This window comes from Microcebus murinus, chromosome 11 (genome assembly GCF_040939455.1).
Source record: "Microcebus murinus isolate Inina chromosome 11, M.murinus_Inina_mat1.0, whole genome shotgun sequence".
Taxonomy (NCBI): Eukaryota; Metazoa; Chordata; class Mammalia; order Primates; family Cheirogaleidae; genus Microcebus; species Microcebus murinus.
Genome location: NC_134114.1, coordinates 15,997,643 through 16,020,206, shown reverse-complemented (window position 1 = coordinate 16,020,206; position 22,564 = coordinate 15,997,643).

The window sequence follows — 22,564 nt, the reverse complement described above, 5'->3', positions numbered from 1 at the left end:
CATTATAATGAATGCCTGCTGAACATCAATTCCCTTGAAAAAAGAAAAGCCTGATTTAAAAAAAAACAAGAAAACCAAACAAAAATTAAAACAATCTGGAAAAACATATGCCAAAGATTTTCTTCTAATCCATTCTCTGTAGAGAACATACATCACACCTCTTAGAGGAAAAGGAAGATCCAAACTGCACTATGCAGATTTCTGATTATTCGCATCCTACAAGGAAAACAAAGGATATTTCATCCTATGAACAAAATAGGGTTACATAAAGAAATTCAGAATAACAAAAGCTGTTTGTCTTTGAATAGCAAAGAGCTTAATGGAGGAGAAAATGTTTAGTCAGTTTAAAAATGTCAACTGCATTTACTTTCGCTCAAGTAAATGTGGGACATGTATAGCTTTTGTCCTTAGGCATCTCCAAGCTGAAGTGTTTATATACAGTTGGGTTGTTTTAAGTTATGAAGGAGAAGATAATTAAATTATTAGAGAATTTAATAAAATACTTAGGAAAAATGCAGCTACCAAAATATTTTCATAAGTTAAAATGTCTGATGCATTAGTTATGAAGGCATCATGTTACAAATCTGAGAGTTTTTTTTTTTTTTTTTACTTTTTTTTTTTTTTTTTTTTTTGAGACAGAGTCTCACTTTGTTGTCCAGGCTAGAGTGAGTGCCGTGGCGTCAGCCTAGCTCACAGCAACCTCAAACTCCTGGGCTTGAGCGATCCTTCTGCCTCAGCGTCCCGAGTAGCTGGGACTACAGGCATGCGCCACCATGCCCGGCTAATTTTTTATATATATATCAGTTGGCCAATTAATTTCTTTCTATTTATAGTAGAGACGGGGTCTCGCTCTTGCTCAGGCTGGTTTTGAACTCCTGACCTTGAGCAATCCGCCCGCCTCGGCCTCCCAAGAGCTAGGATTACAGGCGTGAGCCACAGCGCCCGGCCTTTTTTTTTACTTTTTAAAATTAATGTCATTAACTATTCAAAATCACATTATTTATGAAAAAATACTACTTTTACACAATAAACAACTACAGGACTTACATCTAAAAGATCAAGAAAAACATAGCCATGTCATTTCTCTGAGAACAAGAACTAAAGGCCCACCTTTATGGTCTACCAGTATGATAACAAATTGTGATGCATAGCCTCTGCTGAGAATGGACTTTTCCCCTACTTATTGTAGATATTAAATGTTAAAGAATTTGAGGTCTCTATTATGGTGACAATCTTTGTAATTAGGATTTTTAAAAGTAAATTCACAAGAAAACTGACACACGGACACTGATAATATTTTAAAAACAATAAAACTACAGTATCAGACCAAAGATGGTACCACATTGCCCAAAGTAATCTTAAATAGTCTCATTTTTTTAATGAGTTGAGTTTATATTACTTTATAAAATGCTCTTAAAATATGTTTTGGAAGTTGCCAAATTGACTAGAGAATTCATTTAATGTAACATAATCATCCCAGTGGAAAATGTAATTATTTCAACCTAAGTTTCCAAATATTCCTTTCCTGTTTGCATTTTGTTCCAGTGCTAGTCACAGTTCCTTGGAGCTTTAGTGAATATTGCTCTTGCTTCAAACAAAACAAAACAAAAAGAAACCTTTTGAGTAATTATAAACAATGTCAAAGTTTTATTTCAAACATGTTGCCAAAAAGAGAACTCTAATGGCCAATTATAAGATACATTCTTCATAAGAAGGTGTACAAAATAAGAACTTTAGATAACAACCATTAGAATAGAAACAGGGAGAAAAAGTGTTTGAATAAGATAATAAGATGTGTGGCTGACATTACTTGAGTTTGTGGATCACAATTTCTCCAGAAGTGCTGTTGTTCATAACATTACATTTATGAAGAAGTTGCCTGAGCATTTTATCAGGAATGCATAATTTTCCCAGAAAGGAAGTTGCAAATATTATCATGCAACATAATATGTTCTAAATCAGACTTGGAACAATTTTTGTGTGTTTACTTCTTTGCAACCCTGTAAACTGATAACTACAAAGTGGCAGGAATCAGTAAAAAACCATAGACATCTAAACTCTAATTAAAATTCCCTCTATGTGTACACATCTGCCACTGCCCATGAATGGCCCTGGAATACTATGAATCCTGGTGTTTTTTGCTGGTAACTGCAAATACCAAATCTTCCATAATACAAAACATACATTTCAGTGTCAAAACTTTCTTTAAATATTTCTTATAAACCATACGTTAAATATTTTCTTTTCATTTTTCTTAAAATTTATGCCTCTAGGTATGTTGGGATCAAATAATACAAATGCCTTTATGATCCTTTCGGGATATGACTTATAGTACCCTTTAAAAATATTCCAATTGTAAGTTATAAGGAATAAGGTCACTCTTGAAATGAGTGCAAATAAAGGTTGCTATTTATGCATTTGCTAGTATGTTAAAATATTTAATTTTCTAATTTAAATATATTTGGTTAGTCTTCCAATGTAGAATTATATATAGGACTCTACCTGATCACATTTAGAAGTTAATTTTTTTTCCTTGAATGGCACAAGAAAATTCTGGGAGGAGAACAATATTTTTCATTCCATTATGCTGATTACTGAGATTTCCTTGTTAATTAATGAATGATATGTTGGAAGATGAGTGGTTCAGCTCCCTCAATGCTACGTATTTTTTCCTTGGCATGGCAAATAGTGCAGCCCATCAGGGTGATCAACTTCTTTTTCATTTTTATCTTTTGTGTGCCTACTGTATATGTTTTATTTGTGGTTGCCATGAAATTTTCATTGACTGTCCTATACTTTTACTATCTTCCTTGCCACTCCTCATGTTAACGATGTTGGAGTTTACTTTTTATATTGTGACCTATTTGCTAATTTTTGTTATTATGGTTATTTGAAATACTTTAATCTTTTAAATTTTACACTAGGGTTAAAAGTCACAATTACAATATTCTAGTAACCTATGTTTGTCTGTATAATTATTTTACCAGTGCATTTTGTGCTTTCACATGCTTTCATATCAGTATTTAGTATTTATTCATTTCAACTTGAAGCACTCCCTTTAGCACTTCTTCTGGGGTAGGTGTATTGGTGACAAGCTACCTCAATTTTTGTTTCCCTGGAAAGGTTTTATCTCTCCATCATTATGAAGTGAGTTTTGCTAGGTCTGTTATTCTTTGGGGCTAGGGTATTTAAAAAATAATATTTGAATACATTATCCCAGTCTCTCCTGGACTACAAGGTTTCTGTTAAGAAATTCACTGGATTTATGGAGGTTCCCTTAAAGTTGGCGAGTCATTGTTCTCTTGCTGCTTTCAAAATTCTCTCTTTGTCTTTGACTTTTGAAAATTTAATTATGATATGAATTTGTATAAACCTGTTCAAATACAACCTAACCTTTGTGCTTTTCAAATATGAGGTCTATTTTACTTCACAGATTTGAGAAGTTTTCAACCACAGTTTAGATAAGCTTTTCTTCCTTTTTCTTACTCTCCTTTCTTTCTGAAAATTCCATCAAACATAAATTGTTTCACTTGATGGTGTCTCATAAATCTTTACAGTTTTTGTTCTTTTTTTTTTTTTGTCCCTCTGACTGGATAATTTCAAATGACCTGTCTTTAGGTTCACTATATCTTTTTTACTGCTTGATCAATTCTGTTCTTAAAATTTCTGTTGTATTTTTCAGTTCATTGTACTCTTAAGCTCTAATTTTATATGGTTTCTATTTCTTTGTTGAAATTCTAATTTTGTTCATGTATTGTTTTCCTGATTTTTGTTAGTTGCCTATCTATATTTTCTTGTTGTTCACTGAACAACTTTAAGATAATTATTTTGAATTCTTTGTCAGGCAGTTTGTAGATATCCATTTCTTTAAGGTTGCTATTAGACCTTATCACTATTTTCAGTGGTGTCTTATTTTCTGGACATTGTTTTTTTCTTATTCTTGCATATGAGTCTGCATATTTGAGAAAGTGATCACCTCTTTCAGTCTTTGCAGGCTGGTTCTAGTAAGGAAAGATTTTCATCAGTCAGCATAGCCTGGAACTCTAATGGGCCAGCTGGCAATGTCCATGGGTGGAAGAGGTCTGATGCTAGGATCTGCAGGGTCCTACTCAAATAATGCCCAATGCTGGTATTCTGTGATGGGTGGAGCCTCTGGCTAAGGTTATGATTGTAAGAGACTTGTGATCTGGTGGGGCTACCTGACTTGGCTCTGTGTAGGACAGGCATGGCGTTGGGACAACAATCAAGCAAAGTCACTGGTGGGAACTGTGGCTGAGCAAGGCCACTAGTGAGGCCTAGGTTTACTGTCAAGATCTCTATATACTGACTGCTGCTAACTCTCACCCCTTTTCTTTGCTGCTAAATGCCCCCAAGTGGTCTAGACATGACAGTTTCCCCAGTATTCTACATGAGGCAAGAAGTGATTCTCTAGGAAAATGCCTCAAAGTAACTAGGGAAGAAGAAGGCCCACACATGTCTTTCTTTCCTCCACTGGAGGAGTTGCAGGTTGAAGATATCCTTCTGAAGAGTGCGTTTTGCTGGCTTAGGGGAGAGCTGATGTGGACAAAGTAAAATCTTGTTTTTACTCTTCTCCTTTTATGTGATTTTCTCAGTTTTTGTTCTGGATCAGGGTGTGTAGCCACTCTCTTGGGTTCTAGAGTTCTCATAAAGCCATTATAGTCTGTGAATAATTCATTAAATTTATATCTCTGTGACAGGACAGTGGCCGAGACCTCTTAATCCACATCTTGCTCATGTCACTATCCTCAAACTCTCAAAATGAGCTGTAATCTCTGTTTTCTTTCCATAAAACCCTTTCTATATTTAATTTACTTCAACTTCAGTATTCCTCTCTTATATTGTATAGCTCTACCTCCTCCAAACCCTTGATCATCTTTCCCTTGATTGGACTTCACATCACTCAAAAGTGACTCTTCCACAAGATGTTACTAAAACATAAGTACCTCTTAATTCACATTCCAACCCTGCTCTTGGCAATGGTACATGTCTCATAACTCAAGAGTTTGGCTGTAATTTTGAGATAGGAAATAATAATAATACATCTCTCACTCTTTAACATGTAACATAGTCAATGAACAAAGAATAAGACAGGTTAATATTTTAAAATTTATCTCAAATTTTTCTTTTGACATTGGGCTATTAACTCTATTTTCTAGAAACTGGAGACAGTCCTAATTTCTAGTAAATTTTAGTATATGGATTTATTTCTGTACATGTGCAAATAGAACATTATCATCTGAACATAAAAAATGATGACATTATTTTAAATATTCCATTTCTCTGTCTCTCTGTCTTTCTGTCTGTGTGTCTCATATATGTATATATATGATTCCACAAATAAAATAGAAGTAGCTACAATCATAGTTTTATTATTTTCTCTTCAAATGAGACTTAATATGCTAGTTAAAATATTTTTCCCTAAAGTACACAGACTTTTAATAAGAAGATGACCTTTAAAAAGATAGAATTTGGATCTAGTGTAAAATAATCATATTATTAAGTCAATAGTACCTTATGACTTTCATTAACTCATTACTTTTCTAGCTTCTTTAATAACATAAAAATGAACAATAGTATATTGATGCCATTAGATTACCTAATGTGGATCATTTTATGTGGTATTTAATAGCGGGATTTCTTAAAAAAGAAAAAAAAATATCATACCTAATTGCAAGTTTGTATCATTTAAAGTTCTAGTTTAAACTGTTAGAATGAATCATATTTAAAAGGCACATAACTGTTGAATAAGATTCCTTTCCCCAATATATGTTTTTGTCGGCTTTTGATGGTGCTGGGAAAACTGGATAGCCACATGTAGAAGACTGAAACAAGACCCACACCTTTCACCTCTCACAAAAATCAACTCACGCTGGGTAACAGACTTGAACCTTAGGTGTGAAACTATTAGAATTCCAGAGGAAAATGTTGGAAATACTCTTCTAGACATTGGCCTAGGCAAAGAATTTGTGAAGAAGACCCCAAAGGCAATCACAACAGCAACAAAAATAAACAAATGGGACCCAATGAAATTAAAAAGCTTCTGCACAGCCAAAGAAACTGTCAAGAGAGCAAACAGACAAAGCACAGAATGGGAGAAAATTTTTGCAAGCTACACATATGATAAAGGGCTGATAACTAGAATCTATTTAGAACTCAGGAAAATCAGCAAGAAAAATACAAACAACCCTATCAAAAAATGGGCAAAGGACATGATTAGAAAATTCTCAAAAGAAGACAGAATAATGGCCAACAAACATATGAAAAAATGTTCAACATCTCTAATCATCAGCAAAATGCAAATCAAAACCACAATGAGATATCACTTAACTCCAGTGAGAATAGCCTTTATCAAAAAGTCCCCAAACAACAAATGCTGGTGAGGATGCGGAGAGAGGGGAACACTCCTACACTGCTGGTGGGACTGCAAACTAGTTCAACCTCTGTGGAAAGCAATATGGAGATACAATATGGAGATACTTGTGTCAAATTGACACAAGTAGATCTACCATTTGATCCAGCAATTCCAATACTGGGCATCTACTCAAAAGATCAAAAGTCACTTTGTGAAAAAGACACATGCACTCAAATGTTTATAGCAGCACAATTCACAATTGCAAAGCTGTGGAAACAACCCAAGTGCCCATCAATTCCTGAGTGGATTAATAAAATGTGGTATATGTATACCATGGAATACTACTCAGCTTTAAGAAACAATGATGATATAGCACCTCTTGTATATTCCTGGATACAGCTGGAACCCATTCTACTATGTGAAGTATCTCAAGAATGGAAAAACCAGCACCACATGAACTCACCACCAAATTGGTATTAACAGATCAACACCTAAGTGGACATATAGGAGTAATATTTATCAGGTGTCGGGAGGGTAAGAGCGGGAGGAGGGGATGGGTATATACAACCACAACGAGTAAGATGTGCAACGTTTGGGGGATGGACATGCTTGAAGCTCTTACTCGAGGGGGGAGGGGGACATGGGCAATGTAAGTAACCTTAACACTTGTACCTCCATAATACTCTAAAATTTAAAAAAATTAAAAAAATAAAATAAAATACACATAACTGTTTTATTATAGTTCAACTATATTTGCAAAATATTTCCAATATTTTTATTTCTAATTTAAACTAAGTACAATGTAAAAAATAAAGCAATATTTCAATATTTATAAATATTTTAAATGTAAAATATTAATATACATAGTTTTTCTGATAATTGAGAAATAAAGTGAGGCAGATACATGGAATTAAAATAATTTTGGAAAGATTAATAGTACTTTTATGAAGCATTCCCATTCTAGTTAAATGGAATCATAAAATATATCATTAAAATGTCTCTCTCTCATCCTTGGTCTATTTTCTTCATTATAGAATCAAAATGAGACAAAGCAAAATGTGTTTTTGAAAGTTTATATGAGAATTTTAACTTTTACCCACAATTTTAAATAAATAATATTACATACATATGCCAGACACAATATAAATTTGGGGGAAATATTAATGGTAAAATATATATGATGTTTCTTAAAATTTAACTTCTGGTACATCTAGAAAATGAGTTATTGAGCTATAAAAAGGCATAGAGGAAACTTAAATACATATTACTAAGTTAAAGAAGCCAATCTAAAACAGCTACACACTGTGTAATTCCAACTATAGGACATTCTGAAAAAGGTACAGCCATGGAGACAGTAAAATGATCAGTAATTTCCCTGATTCAGGGGCAGAGGGAAATAAATTGGTACAGCACAGGGGATTTGTTTACAGTGAAACTACTTTGTATGATAATATAATGATAGATGCATGTAATTACATATTTGTCAAAACTCATAGATGTAAAATGCCAAGATTAAATCTTAATGCAATATTCTTAACATTTTCTAAGAAAACTAATTAAATTTATGAACAACAAAACAAAGTTTAATTTGTTATTTTTTTCATGGAATTTATGAAGAGAGGAATTGCTTTCTTATATGTGAACCACAAGTTCTCTAGTAATAAAATCATAGTAATATTAATATGTCAGCACGATGAAGTCAATAATATTTTTGTTTCTTTAGCTAATCATCCTTGTTTTTTGAAAAAGATATTATTGCTGTGAGTGTTGTTGCTGTTATTAATAGCTAGATGAGTTGAAATTTGAATAGATAAATATAAATAAACATTTTTTTAAAAATTAAAGGCAAATTTGTATCATAGAATAATTTTTTATCAAAGAAAGATCTAAAAATTGCTTTTGCCTGGATTAAGTTGTAAATTGGCTTAAAGAAATATAGGATATAAATAAAACATTACCAAAATAATTAACATGTAGTACTATTATTAGCACACTATATTATTGTTAAAATAATATTTATTATATGCATGTCAATAATCATTTGTTTGCTCTTAGATTAGGTTGACTAATATAAAGCCAATATTTATTGAATTTTCTACATGCAGATTTAGAAGTAATGATTTGAAAATGTAAAATTTGAGGTATTAATCTTTAATCCAAGGTCATCATGTTTTCTAAGCAGAAAATTTAGGAGAAAAGCTTAAAAAGTATATATTTTGATATGGCTAATGTAACCTCAGGACAAATAAGGGAAAATATTTGGAAATAAAATTTAGAAATCATATGAATGAAAAGATATTCGTGAAATCCTTGATTTCCAATCTGTATTCTACTTTTGTCCTAAAGTCAATGAGAAAGCACTGGTTTGGGGTAAGAAAGTAATATGGTAAGCCTCAGCTTCAGAGTATGGATATCACTGTAATATTTCATCTCAATGCATTGGAGATTAGCATTTCATGATACTTCATTAATAATGAGAAGATTCAGGAAAGGGGGCCAAAATGGCAGACCCACAGCCAACATCATACTGAATGGGGAAAATCTGAAACCATTCCCCATAAAAACCAGAACAAAACAAGGATGCTCACTGTCACCACTTCTATTCGACATAATACTGGAAGTATTATGCAGAGCAATCAGACAAGAGAAAGAAATGAAGGGCATCCATATTGCAAAAGAGTAGACTACACTATTTCTTTTTGCAAACAATATGATCTTATATCTAGAAAACCCTAAAAATGTCACCAAATGATTCCTAGAATTGATAAATAAATTCAGCAAAATGTTAGTTTACAAAATCAATATACACAAACCAGTAGCCTTTTTATGTACTAATAACAGTCAAGTGAAAGTCAAATCAAGAACTCCATACCATTTACAGTATGTCTTTTATTTTACAAAGAAAACAAAATACCTAGGAATATATTTAACTAAGGAGGTGAAAGTTCTCTATAAGGAGAACCACAAAATCCTGATGAAAGAAATCAGAGATGACAGAAACAAATGAAAAAATATCCCATGCTCATGGATTAGAAGAATCAACATTGTTAAAATATCCAAACTTCCCAAAGTGATTTACAGATTCAATAAAATTCCTAGCAAAATTCCAATGTCATTTATCATGAATCTAGAAAAAATAATCCTAAACTTCATATAGAACCAGAAAAAAGTCAGAATAGCCAGGGAAATTCAAAGTAAAAAGAACAAATCTGGAGGTATCACATTACCTGACTGCAAATTATACTATGAGGCTCTAGTAACCCAAATAGCATGGATCTGGTAAGGATATATACATAGATCAATAGAACAAAATAAAGAACCCAGATATAAAATCATATAGCTATGACCATCTGATTTTTGACAAAACAGACAAAAACATACACTGGGGAAAGGATGCTCTATTCAATAAATGGTGCTGGAAAAAATGGATAACCACATGCCAAAGAATGACATTGGATCCTTATGTCTCACCATGTACAAAATTAACTCAGGATGGATTGACTATTTAAAAGTAAAACCTGAAACCATAAACATTCTAGAACAAAATGTAGGAAAAACTCCTCAAGACATTGGCCTCGGCAAAGAATTTATGAGTAAACCCCAAAAGCAAATATAGCAACAATAAAAATAAATAAATGAGACTTTAATAAACTGTTTCTGCACAGCACGGGAAATAATCATAGAGTAAATATAAAACATACAGAATGGAAGAAAATATTCATCAAACTATACATCAAACAAACTATACATCAAACAAAAGGCTAATATCTAGAATCTACAAAGGACTCAAACAAATCAGCAAGGAAAAAACAACTAATAATGTCATCAAAAGTGGGAAAAGGACATGAATAGAGTGTTCTCAAAGAAGATAGAGAAATGGCCAATGAACATATGAAAAAAAATGTTCAAATTCAGTAATTATCAGGGAAATGCAAATTAAAACCACAATTAGATACTACCTAATCCTTGTCAGAATCAGCATTATTAAAAACTCATAAAACAATAGATTTTGATGTCATTATGGTGAAAAGGGAACACTTATTCACTGTTGATATACAACTGCTAAGGAAAGTAGTATGGAGATTCCTCAAAGAACTAAAAGTGGACCCATCATTCAATCTAGCAATCCCACTACTGGATATCTATTGAAAGGAAAATAATTCATTTTATGAAAAAGACATCTTTACCTGAATGTTTGTTGCAGCAAAATTCACAATAGCAAAGACATGGAATCAACCTAAGTGCCCACAGAGTGATAAATGGATAAAGAAAATATGTTACACACACACACACACACACACACACACACACACACACACACATGCTATGGAGTACTACTAAGCCATAAAAAAGTAATGGAGTATTGTCTTTTGCAGCAACTTCAATGGAACTAGAGACTATTATCCTAAGTGAAATATCTTAGGAATGGAAAAACAGGTACCACATAGTCTCACTTATAAATGGGATCTAAACAAAGGATATATATACATATATATATATAGTTCTAAAGGGCAGTAATGAACATTGGAAATTAATAAGGGTGAAGGGTAGGAGGGGGGAACAGTAAAGTATCAAAATCTACCTATCGAGTATAATGTACATTGTTCTGATGGCTGGTACACTGAAAGCCCTGACTTCAGCATGATACAATATACCCACATAACAAAAACAACTCATACCTCCTAAATTTTTTTTGGAATTAAAAAAGAAGAAAATTTAGAAACATTTGAATGAGAGAATTACTTTAGCCTGACACATTTTAGTGGTATCAATGAATACTTAATTTTCTTTTTGTTTATGTCTTCTCACTTGTGATTTATTTTTCAGATTTGCATGTCAGCTAGAAGTACAATCTTTTCATCTGGTCAGGGGTCTCAAATAATTTCTCTTACTTTTGTTTCTCAACCTATAATAATTTGCCATAAATCATATTTGTCCATTGGAACTGCCCTTATAAGGACATCAATAATTTCTACTGTGCTAAGTCAGAAAAACTCACTAGATGGTCACTTGCATTGGCTATTAGGCAACATTTGACATTGTATACCACATTGCCCTTCCTGAAGCATTTCTTTTAGTTTATTTTCTCCTGATCTTTCTCTTACTTAATGGCTTCCCATTTCTAGAATTAAACTTTTTGTGATCACTTCTTTATTTATGTGGAAGACAATATTGACATTCTTTGTTTTCTGAATTTGGTCATCTTATGTTCTCATTTTTTATGCTATCACTGTGCTATGTGATTCTATTTTATCCCAAGATTTCAATTGTAATTAAGATATGTTCAACACAGGCACCATGGACACTACATTTGTATTTGCATGACATTCCTGGATAACTTAGATTTCTCACAGACCCCAAATCTTAATGTTTCCCCCTGCCAAATAGGCTCCTCTTTTCACTGTTCCTTTTTTATGTGAAAGCTGCATTACTTATTTACATAAGTTTTGAAGCTGTGTCGCCTGTATTAGCAAACCAACTTTTTTCGAAGGTCATCCTATTTAATTGGTCCCCACTAGGCAGCCAGAAAGACCTTTCTAAAGGGCAAACCTGATATTATTACTCCTCTGGTTATCTCTTTATTAATTTTGCCAAATCTAGCCCAAGGCTTATGAAAACCACGTGTAATAGTCATGCTGTAGGCTATAATGATGCATAAAATAGATATAAAAAACAAACAAGCAAGAAAGAAACAAACAGCAATCGATAAACAAGCAAGCAGTAGTTGAAATAATACAGGTGTATATTTCACTTGGCTCTGCTTCACTGTCCTTTTTAGAAACTTGGTCCCTTTCACATTCTATCTGAACGTTTCTCAAAGGGCGTTTCTTTATTTTCAGGATTTAAATGAGTTTCCAAGAGACATTCTAGATTATAAAAAGTGAAGGAAATTAATTCTAGGGTCGACAACTTTGTGAAGAAGGAAATCATCTGGAAATTTCCTATCACATCCTGTTGTTCCAAACTTGGTCTCCAATCCATAGCTAAATAAAAAAAGGAAGGAAATGGAGTGTGGAAATGGGAAGGCTAGGTAAAAATTGGGAAACTCTGTATGTTCAGGAAAAACAGATTATGGATATTGAGGAGTGGTTAGACATTAAACCGCACCATCAAATTGAGTTCATGCCTGTTATTCTCACCATCTATGTTCCATCCATTGAGATTCTGTTAATTCTCCACAATTATCTTTACCTCTTGACTCCTTATGTTGGTCATTCTGGTCTTTTCCTCAGAACCTTCCTGTTTACTAGCATCAGTTTCTGTTACTTGTAACTGGGAGCACTAGCTAAATAATAATATTTCACAAGGAAACGCTAAGGTTTTCTTGATTTGTTATTTATGAATTTTGGTCTATATTTTTTAATCTGGAATAAGGGCTGAAACATTTTACTTACATTTTTTGGTGAGCTATTATTTTTATTATAATATTTTATATTATATATTTTTATATTTTATATATTTATATAAAAATATATTTATATGTATTATTTTTATTATTTTATATTATTATTTTACTTACATTTTTTGGTGAGTTATTTGAAGAATAACTATTGCAGTTATTCTGGTATCTACTTCTAAGATTGGATCTCTATTTTCTGTCTTTTATATATATATTGCAACATTTATCCTTTTACTTTCTATTCTTTCCATTTGATTGTCATGAATTTTCCTTTTGATTTTATCTTTGATTACCCAGTTTTATTATTAGATTGTCATAAGTTTTTCTCAAAAAAATCCTGTCTTCTTATTTCTCTAAGAAAATGTTTCCAGAGTTCTGATTTTACTTTGAAAATTTTAAATGACATTCTTTTTTTGTGGTTATTGTTCAGGGGATTTTGTTCCATAGGTTTCAATTCAAAATTTCTCCTCCTTATTAGTAATATTCAGTGGAGGCTGTATCTGTGCCATCCCAGTGTTTGCCAATAGGTGGGCAAGGGATTAACATTGGAAACTCTTTCTGTCAAACTGCTGTTCAAATAACCTTCTAAAATGCACAGGGGGTACTAACAGAATTATGTCCATAATTTGTAGCTCAATATGTAGTAGGTAGTAAACATTTGTTACTATAGCCTCCCTTTCCATCTCTTGTCTCTTATCCCCTACAATCTATTAATCTATTTCTTCTTGTAGCAAGAAGAAATGGATTGCTTAAAACATTAAAATCTACGATCTCCACTTCACCACAATTCCTCCTTTCTTCTCTGCACTTTAATACAATTATTCTTTGTGAGGAATATCTCCTGTGTGCAATGTGCCACTGCTGATATCTCTCTCCCTATCCTCCTACCTACTCCCCCTAACACATGTGCACACACACAAGCACAGACACACTCTCTTGCACACACTCTCATACACATGCACACACAATTACACGTACATCAGCTTTTATTGAGTGCTGAAGATTATCCTTAGATGGTTGAGAAAACATTCGTAATTTACAGCAAGTATTATTGATTGCATACTATTCACTAGGCACTATTTAAGATGATTTGAATACACTAATGAAGACAAGATCCTTTACCTACATTTGGTATATCTCACATTGTAGAAGTCTATTCAGACAATAAACATAAGAAAGAAAATTATAAAGTACAGTTAAGTCCTCATTTAATATCATCAATAGGTTCTCAGATACTGTGATTTTTAAGTGAAAGGAGACATAAGAAAACCATTTTTTCTGTATGATAATTGACATAACCCAGAGTTATGTCAAGTTAAGTTCCTATGACATGTTTCTGATCAAAAACATCACCAAACTTTTAAATAAAGAGCAAAACACTTTTAATATTAAACATTGAAATAAATGTGAGCTATACATACATTTAAGACAGATTAACAAAAACAATTGAGACGATGATTTTCCCATTTATTCCAGTCAGGGTTGCGGGTGGACAGCTCAGAGCTCAAGGTGGGAATGAGGACTGGACAGGACACCATCCCATCACAGGGGACACTCACACCCACACCCACACTCACCCACACTGGCACAATGTACACACACCAATTCACTTATTGTGCACATCTTTGGGATGTGAGAGGAAACTGGAGTACCCGGAAAAAACCCAGACAGACACATAGATAGATAAGGTACACCCCACACAGACTGTGATCCCAGCAAGGAATTGATTTTTTTTTCCTCAACACTATAACAAAATGACATTGAATGAAATGACATTATTCTAGGTCCTGCTCTATGTGGAAGGTAATACACACTACAAAAACTATAGAATAGAGAAAACTGCATAAGAATTCTGAGGCTTAGTAGTTAGTAAAGAGGCTGGTCTAGTGTATCTTAAGAAAGCTTGTATACAAACCGAAAGAAATTGAAAGGCATATATGGGGTGGGAAACTTTCCAGTTACAGGGAAAATCCCTTGCAAAGACTTGGTGTATAAGAGAACAGCAAGTAAGTCGGTGAGGCTGAAATGACCAGAAGCAGAGAATAGAAAAGTTGATGTCAGAAAGGGAATGGGAGGCCAAATGGTTTAGAAACCTTGAAGGTTTTTGTAAAGACTTTGGCTTGGATTTTGAGTTCAAGCTCTGTGCAGTGGAGAGACACTATCTGACCTTATGGAGCTTAGACAGCAAGGAGCAAGGATCAGAGTAGTTGTATTATTCCGAGGTCTGCTCCACTGACCCACACCAAAGATTGTAAAAGCTCAAAGTTCATGCAAGGATGGGGTAAAATAAATGAGAAATAGTTTGATTTTTAATATACTTTGAAGGTAGAGATAACATGTCTTAAAATGATGGATCAGATGTTATGAGAAAAGGAAGACAAAGAGGTCTCTAAGATGTGATCAAATGACTGGAAGGTTGAAGGAGCTGCTATCAACTGAAATGGGAAAGGATGTGTGAGATACTGATTTGGAAGAAATATTAGGAATTCAAACTTTAACATATTGAGCTTAAAATATTTGTAAGACATCCATTGTAAGTAAATAGCTGGATATGTGAGTACAGAGTTTACAAGTAAGTGAAGGAGATAAAATTTTAAAATTGTGGTCACTAATTTTCCAAAATATCCCGCATCCCGTGAACCACAACTCCCTGTATTCATGGTCTTCCATAGTGAATCTAGGTTTGTTTTATGACTTATCTGTATCCAACAGAATATGCATTGGAGATAATCAATCAACACTTACCTGCATATATTGAAGTAAAATTCAAGGAATATCAAGTAGTAGGATGTGAGAAGAGGGGGTGGGTAAATTCACACCTAATGGATAGATATTCACTAAATAACTAAACAATACACTTATAATTTTGACTCAAAACTGTACAAAAGCAAATTATATAACTAATGCACACGTATCCCATAAAATTCTGAAATTAAAAAAAAAGAACATATCTAACTGATGTTGCATGACTTTAAAGCCTAGATGAGAAGTCTTGGTCTGTTTTACCACTTGCTCTAGAGAAAGTCAGCTGCTCTGTTAAGAAGTAATGACTAACTTGAGCTTGTCATGTTGTGAAGAAGCCCAAGGTGGCCACATGGAAAGTACACAAGAATACAAGGAGCTGTTTGCACAGCCCTCAGTTTTTCTAGATATGCCAGTCCAAACACCAAACCTATGAGTGAAAATGCCATTTTAAATGGACAGCTTAAATAAGCCTTTAGATGACACCAGCCAGTCCTGCTGACAGCTAACTGATATTACATGAAAAATCCCAAATGACAATGACAACTCTCTAGGTTAGTCTAGTCAGCCAGTCTGAATCATGAGATATAGTGATAAATTACTTTTTTACTACAGTGTTTTGAAGTAATTTGTGATATCACAAAGTCAGCACACAGATAATACGTAAATCCACATGTTCAGATGCAATCTCCAAGGCAGTGAACACAGGAAAAGACAGGAGATGAGCCGGGTACAGAGCCCCAAGCAATCTGTCTCTAATTTGTCAGGAGAAGACACCAAGTGGCAATAAATGAGGAAGTCAGGCTTATTTTTTTTAAGTTGAATCAAAAGGGAGAGAATCATCAACCATATTTTATTCTGCTAAAATAAAGGCTTAGAATCACCTACACATTGGATTATTATCTGGGGATTGGGTAATTGCTATCCTTGAAAGAATGACAAAAGACTAATGGAATAGGTTTAAAAGAAAGTAAGAGAAAATGATTTGGAGATAAAATATAATGAAAAACTATTGTAAGTTTTATGATGATAGGACAAAAAGTAAAGAGACTTTAATGAGAGTTCTACTAACAAGGTTTAACCAGAGTAGAGTAAGCAAACAAGGAATGCTGAACTGTTCAGAAATCAGCAGTAATAAAAAGGCATTAGTATCTTTATGGCTGAAAAGAGTTTGGGGAAGCCAGAATTAGGTGGAATGGTTGAGGAGGAGTAAGAAAAACAGTACCAAAGTAGAGAAGTGGGAAGAGAGAAATACTCAATCTCTTCTGCAACCTCTAATGTCTCCTTTTACCATTAGGTCTCACTGGCCATACCAAATGAGGACTTAGAAAGTCAAATAACCTGGGAGATTCAGTAGCCTGAGAGAGGCTAGCCAAGATGCAGAGCAGGCCAGGCTGGGCAGAGCTTGGTGTAGTGAAGGATGCAGATAAGGAAAACAAGCACAATAATACACAAAGCAAGAAAAAAGTTTATTTAAAGAGAATAAGGCATGAGATACTTTCACTAATGCCCTTACTGTGCCAAAACAAAGTCTTAAAAAAAAAAGAGCAGGCACCTTCATAATTACGAGGTGGCTGAGGTAGTAGTTTAAAAGAAGGTGTGTGTATGTGTGTGCATACAAGAAAGATTTCTCGAATTGGAATTGATTCATATGTACAGCTTGAAAGCCCCACCATCACCCCTCCGAAAAAGAGAGAGAAAAATATTTACTGAGCTTCCATAGAAAAAAGAAAGTTCTGTATAAGCATACTTTTGTACAGTTTTGAGGAATCTGAGCAAACAAAGATGAGATTGGTAAGAAGAAGTAAACATGTTTAGGTATATTTTATAACTAATTTTAATTCTGAATTGATTCCATTTTTTTCATAGTTCACATAAGGCAAAAAAAAATAGTAAGGTAGGCTTCTTGTAAAAGGATTACCATTATAGAGAACTTTTCTAATATTTATGAATTCCACAATGTAAAATGTCATAGCACACAACTCCCCTTTATTATGTCTCCACCAATGGTTTCTTAAACTCCAAAGAGTGAACATTACAAATGTTCAGTCACCTTGCTTGAACTAAGACCCTTGTAAGTATGTTGTTTAAATGTGTTGGTATTAAATATGAAAATGCTGTTTTTACTTGAGTAAATATTTTATGTTTTGTGAAGGAAAAATGTCTGACATAAAAATAGAAGCTATAGCAAAGAATTTATTTCATTAGTAGAGAAACAATATGCAGCTCCTCAGTGTTGCATTTTCTAACAAATCACCATGATTTCATTTTTCTTTATTATAATAAAATGCAAAATAAGTTTTTATAGATAATCTACTTTTGGCAAACTTCTTTAATTTGCAAAATTCTTAGATATAGTTATATTTAGATGTTACATGTTAATTGCTTACTTTAAATAAAAGGTTGTCAAAAACCCCCTTGATGAGACCAAATCTCTATTACTTAATAGCAGTGAAAAACATTACTAGTGAAGGAAAAACTTCTTGATTTTTCTTATCTATAAATAACATTTTTTATTTATAATGAGTACATTACATTTAAAGAAAGCATTTTTAAAAGAAATTCCCTGTACAGGTGATTGATATTATAATTTTGCTTCTTTTTATAAATGAAAAAGGAAAATATCAGGGAATCGAGAAATGTTATTATGCCAGATAGGACAATAAAGATCAAGTTCTTCACCAGGGTGCACCATGTAATAGCATGGAAATGAATTATTGCAACTGAAAAAATATTTTAGCCAAGTTTGAAATTTATTTAACAGAGGTAAATTTTTGAACTATATATTTTTAACTAGAAATTTATTTAATACCTGGACTAAACTTGGCAATACTAAAAACAGAGAGGAAAATAGAAAAAAAAAATATATGAAGCATATCAAAAGTCAAAGATACTCTTTGTTTTCAAAGAAGGCAATTTTTATTAATATATTCACACGTCAATTCTTTTCGCTATTCTCAAGGTTAGTTATTTCAGAACTGTCAGTAATCTTGCAAAAGCCACTTAGCAGATAAAATTGATAACAATGGTACCATACCTTTTATTTGACACACCAAAATTTATTAGTAGACTTTTACAAATCCCAACTATTTACCTTTATGTTCCACACACAAGTGTGTTTGAACAGAATATGGTTTAGAAGTACTGTATTCAAAAAGTTTAAATAATTATAATGTCTGAGCATCTAGAATTTTAGCATAAACTGCAATAAAAATATGCAAATATTTTAACATAATGAAAATTTCATAAAGGGTGTACTTTATTTATGCATTTTTGTTCTTCTTACATTCTTCGGGGAAGTATAAGTTTTCTTTTAGATATTTCATCTACTGCAACTCTCCACAGATTGCAATTCTTTTACCACAAGTGCATAAATTATAGTGGGTGAAATAATTTAGATTGTTAGTTTCCCAAGAGTAAAGTTAATGACTTCTTGAAAATTGAAACATATCATTTTTTACTTGATTTGATTTAATTGTTTAATCGATGATTTTAATTTTAATTGTTCTGTCAATGTTATCAATTCATGTTTTTTTTAATTTCAAGTTTCTTCATTTACTTAACTTTCTTTTTTTTTTTTTTTTTTTGAGACAGAGTCTCGCTTGTTGCCCAGGCTAGCGTGAGTGCCATGGCGTCAGCCTAGCTCACAGCAACCTCAAACTCCTGGGCTCAAGCAATCCTTCTGCCTCAGCCTCCTGAGTAGCTGGGACTACAGGCATGCACCACCATGCCCGGCTAATTTTATATATATATATTAATTGGCCAATTAATTTCTTTCTATTTATAGTAGAGACGGGGTCTTGCTCTTGCTCAGACTGGTTTCGAACTCCTGACCTCGAGCAATCCGCCCGCCTCGGCCTCCCAGAGTGCTAGGATTACAGGCTTGAGCCACCGCGCCCGGTCTTACTTAACTTTCTGACATAAATATCAACACGGTAACTTTTAGTTACAAATATAATAACACAAAGATCATTTTGATATACACAGACTAAAAATATATATTCAGTAGCAGAATCATTGATTTATTGAAAGTGATTTGAAATAAATATTTGAAATTGAAAAGAAAAATTTTCAAAACCAAGAAATTTATCTTAATAATATAAAGTATAGGTAGGATATGAGGGACATGCAATGCATAATGAAGATGGAAATACCCAGTAAGTCAGGGAGAATGATGATTATGATAATGATGATGATGATGATTCAAGATAGCTCAGGTGTAGCTCAGAAAGAAAGATACCAGATCTTGCCAGAGACTTCACGGAAAGAAATTGTGGAGCAGAACAGGAAGGAAACAAGATATCAGCAAAGGTCAACCCTGTGAAACTCAGAGCCAAGTGAAGGGGATAGGTGGGGATTTTATTTCTCCTTCCCACACATCCCCAGTAGTCAGTGGGCTGCTGAGCTGCTTGGGGGCTTTCTACTCTCAGGAGTCCAACACTGCTGCAGCCACTGAACTGGAACCTTCTTGAAAATAAAGCACTGGGCTTCCAGTCCCTTTGGTGTCTTCCCCCTGTAGCCACAGCCTGGAGACCAGAAGGTGGTGAATACCACATTGCTTGTCCACCCATGGCATCCCTTTAACTGCCTCAGTGTTAGGGACAGGTGTCACTAATCACAGGAAAAGAGTAGGGGGGCAACAACTAGGAAGCCAATGAGCAGTTAGAACCAAACTCGCAACAGCAGGAACTTGCTGTTAGGGACTTTTCCTGGCCAGGACCATGTCCAAAGGTAACCTTTTCCCCATTAACATACATTAGCATAGTAAAAATCACACCCACCAGCACCATGACAGCTTACAAATGTCATGGCAACCCCAAGAAGTTACCCTATAAGGATAAAAATGGGGAGTGTTCTTAGTTCTAAGAACTCTCCATCCTTTCCCAGGAAAATAATGAATATTTCACTCACCATTTAGCATATCATAAGATGTAGACATAATAGAAAAGGTGGTAAGACCCCAGCGTCTTCTCCACTCATGGAGATAGACCTGTTTCCCCTCAGGAACTGTACTTTTGCTTTCTATTCTATGCCAACAAGCCTGCAACAAAAGCTGCTTGTGTAGAAATGCTAAATGTTTGTCATCTCTCCACCGCAATGGCCCGGCGTGTGATTGTTTCAAGCCAAAGAAATAGGGCAACAGACCTCTAAAAAAATCAACCCTGACACCAGGGAGCCATAGCCCTTCAGTTTTCACATCACCTGTTCCCACACAGACAGTTCCCAACTCCTGCCCAGACTCTGGTGGGCCCTGGAGAACTTGTATGATCTCAGAGCCTGGACTTTCCATGTGGGCTTCCTTCCATGGAGAGAGATCAGAGAAGCTGGAGTGCCAGCTCTCTTCTATTCAGCCTCTTTTCTTCTCCCATCACTGTCCTGCCCATTGCAACCAAGAGGGCCAATTGGGACAAGACTTGCAAAAGTAACTGCCTCACCTCTGCTCATGCACCCTTCAGTCTGAGGTTTTCACAGAGAGGGAAACCCACACCTTTCTCCTTGAAGACCTGCAGTAGACCTAGAGGCGCTCAGTCTGGGTGTTCCATGCCCTTTGGCACTCCTTGGAGACTCCTGCTAGTGGGACAGACATGCAGGCCAGATCCTATACCTCCAGGACTCACGTAGGTTGCTTGGGGGCACAGAGGGGATATTTGAGAACTGGACTTGGGAGGCAAGGGAGCCCACATGGGCAGAATTGAAAGGAGAGGGCAGTGTAGGTCTAAGCCACAGTGAACTGGTAGAGCACCCATCCCCACACAGGAAAGCTGCACTTTTGGACTGGGGTGTGTCCTTGCATGGGAAAGTTGCCAACTTACAGCACCATTGCTGCCAAGCTCAGTGAGTTTGGGTGCCCATTTACAACCAGACACTGGAGGGAGACTCTCAGGGCAGGAGAAGAGCAAGAAGGGTAGAACCCAGTCCTGATTGTTGGTGAATTGCAGACAGCCCCAACTTTTCAGTTTGGTGAGGATGCTTTGGCCCTTTTTCTGGTGACTTTCCTTGGCAGCCTAGGAGCTGATCTTTGATCCCTGCTAAGACAGTTCTGGACTTACTTTTATGGGGTCTGAAGACAGGATAGCCCAACTTAGCCCTGCCCAGTCTTACTCCTCCATCCACCCCTGCTATGGGTGGAAAACAAGCAATTCCTGGAGAGCTACAGGGCTCCTCCTGCTGCCTGGGGCATTCAAGTGCTTCTCCTGAAGGACTAGAGCCAATTATAAGCATCAAAACACATCACGGTAGTTGGCTCTTTATTGTAAGCACCAACTGCTGACAAGGAGAACAATTATACATTAAAGCATCTATTGACTCAGTCAAACAGGGCATGGGTGTTTCTTACTCCCAAGCACCACCTACCATCTCAGAGATTAAGCTGGGGGATCCCAATATAATTCACACTGCTAGAGGGAGGAGAAGATAGCAGAATGGAAGCAACTCAAGGTGGCACTACTTTTTAGGAGAGGAATAAAAGTCTCAGTCAGCTCAAGCTGTGAGCAGTCTCTCTCCTCTACTGCAGACCTCTGGGCTGATTGGGGAGCTGCATAGATCTGTGCAGAGACATTGCACTGGAGAGCAGGTGCCGCAGAGATCTGGTGGCTGCCAATATTAGTTACTCCAGCCAACACCATCCTGATTACTTTGGTGCATTGTGCCAGGTCCACACCAGACTCAGCTTTCCAGCAGTAGCCTTCACATCACCCCTGCCAGGCTGGGAAAGGAATAGACAAAACAGATGCTCCCCCATGCAATGCCCTGTGACTAGAGACCAATCATACCTCTCCCAAGCATGGAATCTGAGTGGAGAAGGAGCCTTAGATGCCACAGGTACTATGTAGGTAGTCTTGGGTGACTAGCAGATTCTAGCAGAGATGGGGGGAAACCTTGGCTGATCAGCAGCTCTGGCCCACATACATGGTCCCTGGGCCACTGTGACAAACCCCTGTCTGTGTGACTGTGCATTAGCAGTCTCCATGCTGATCAGCCCTCTCTCTGTGCAGCTATGCACCCATAACCCCAGATCCAGCCTTGAGGCTTTTGCAGTGTCCCAGCCC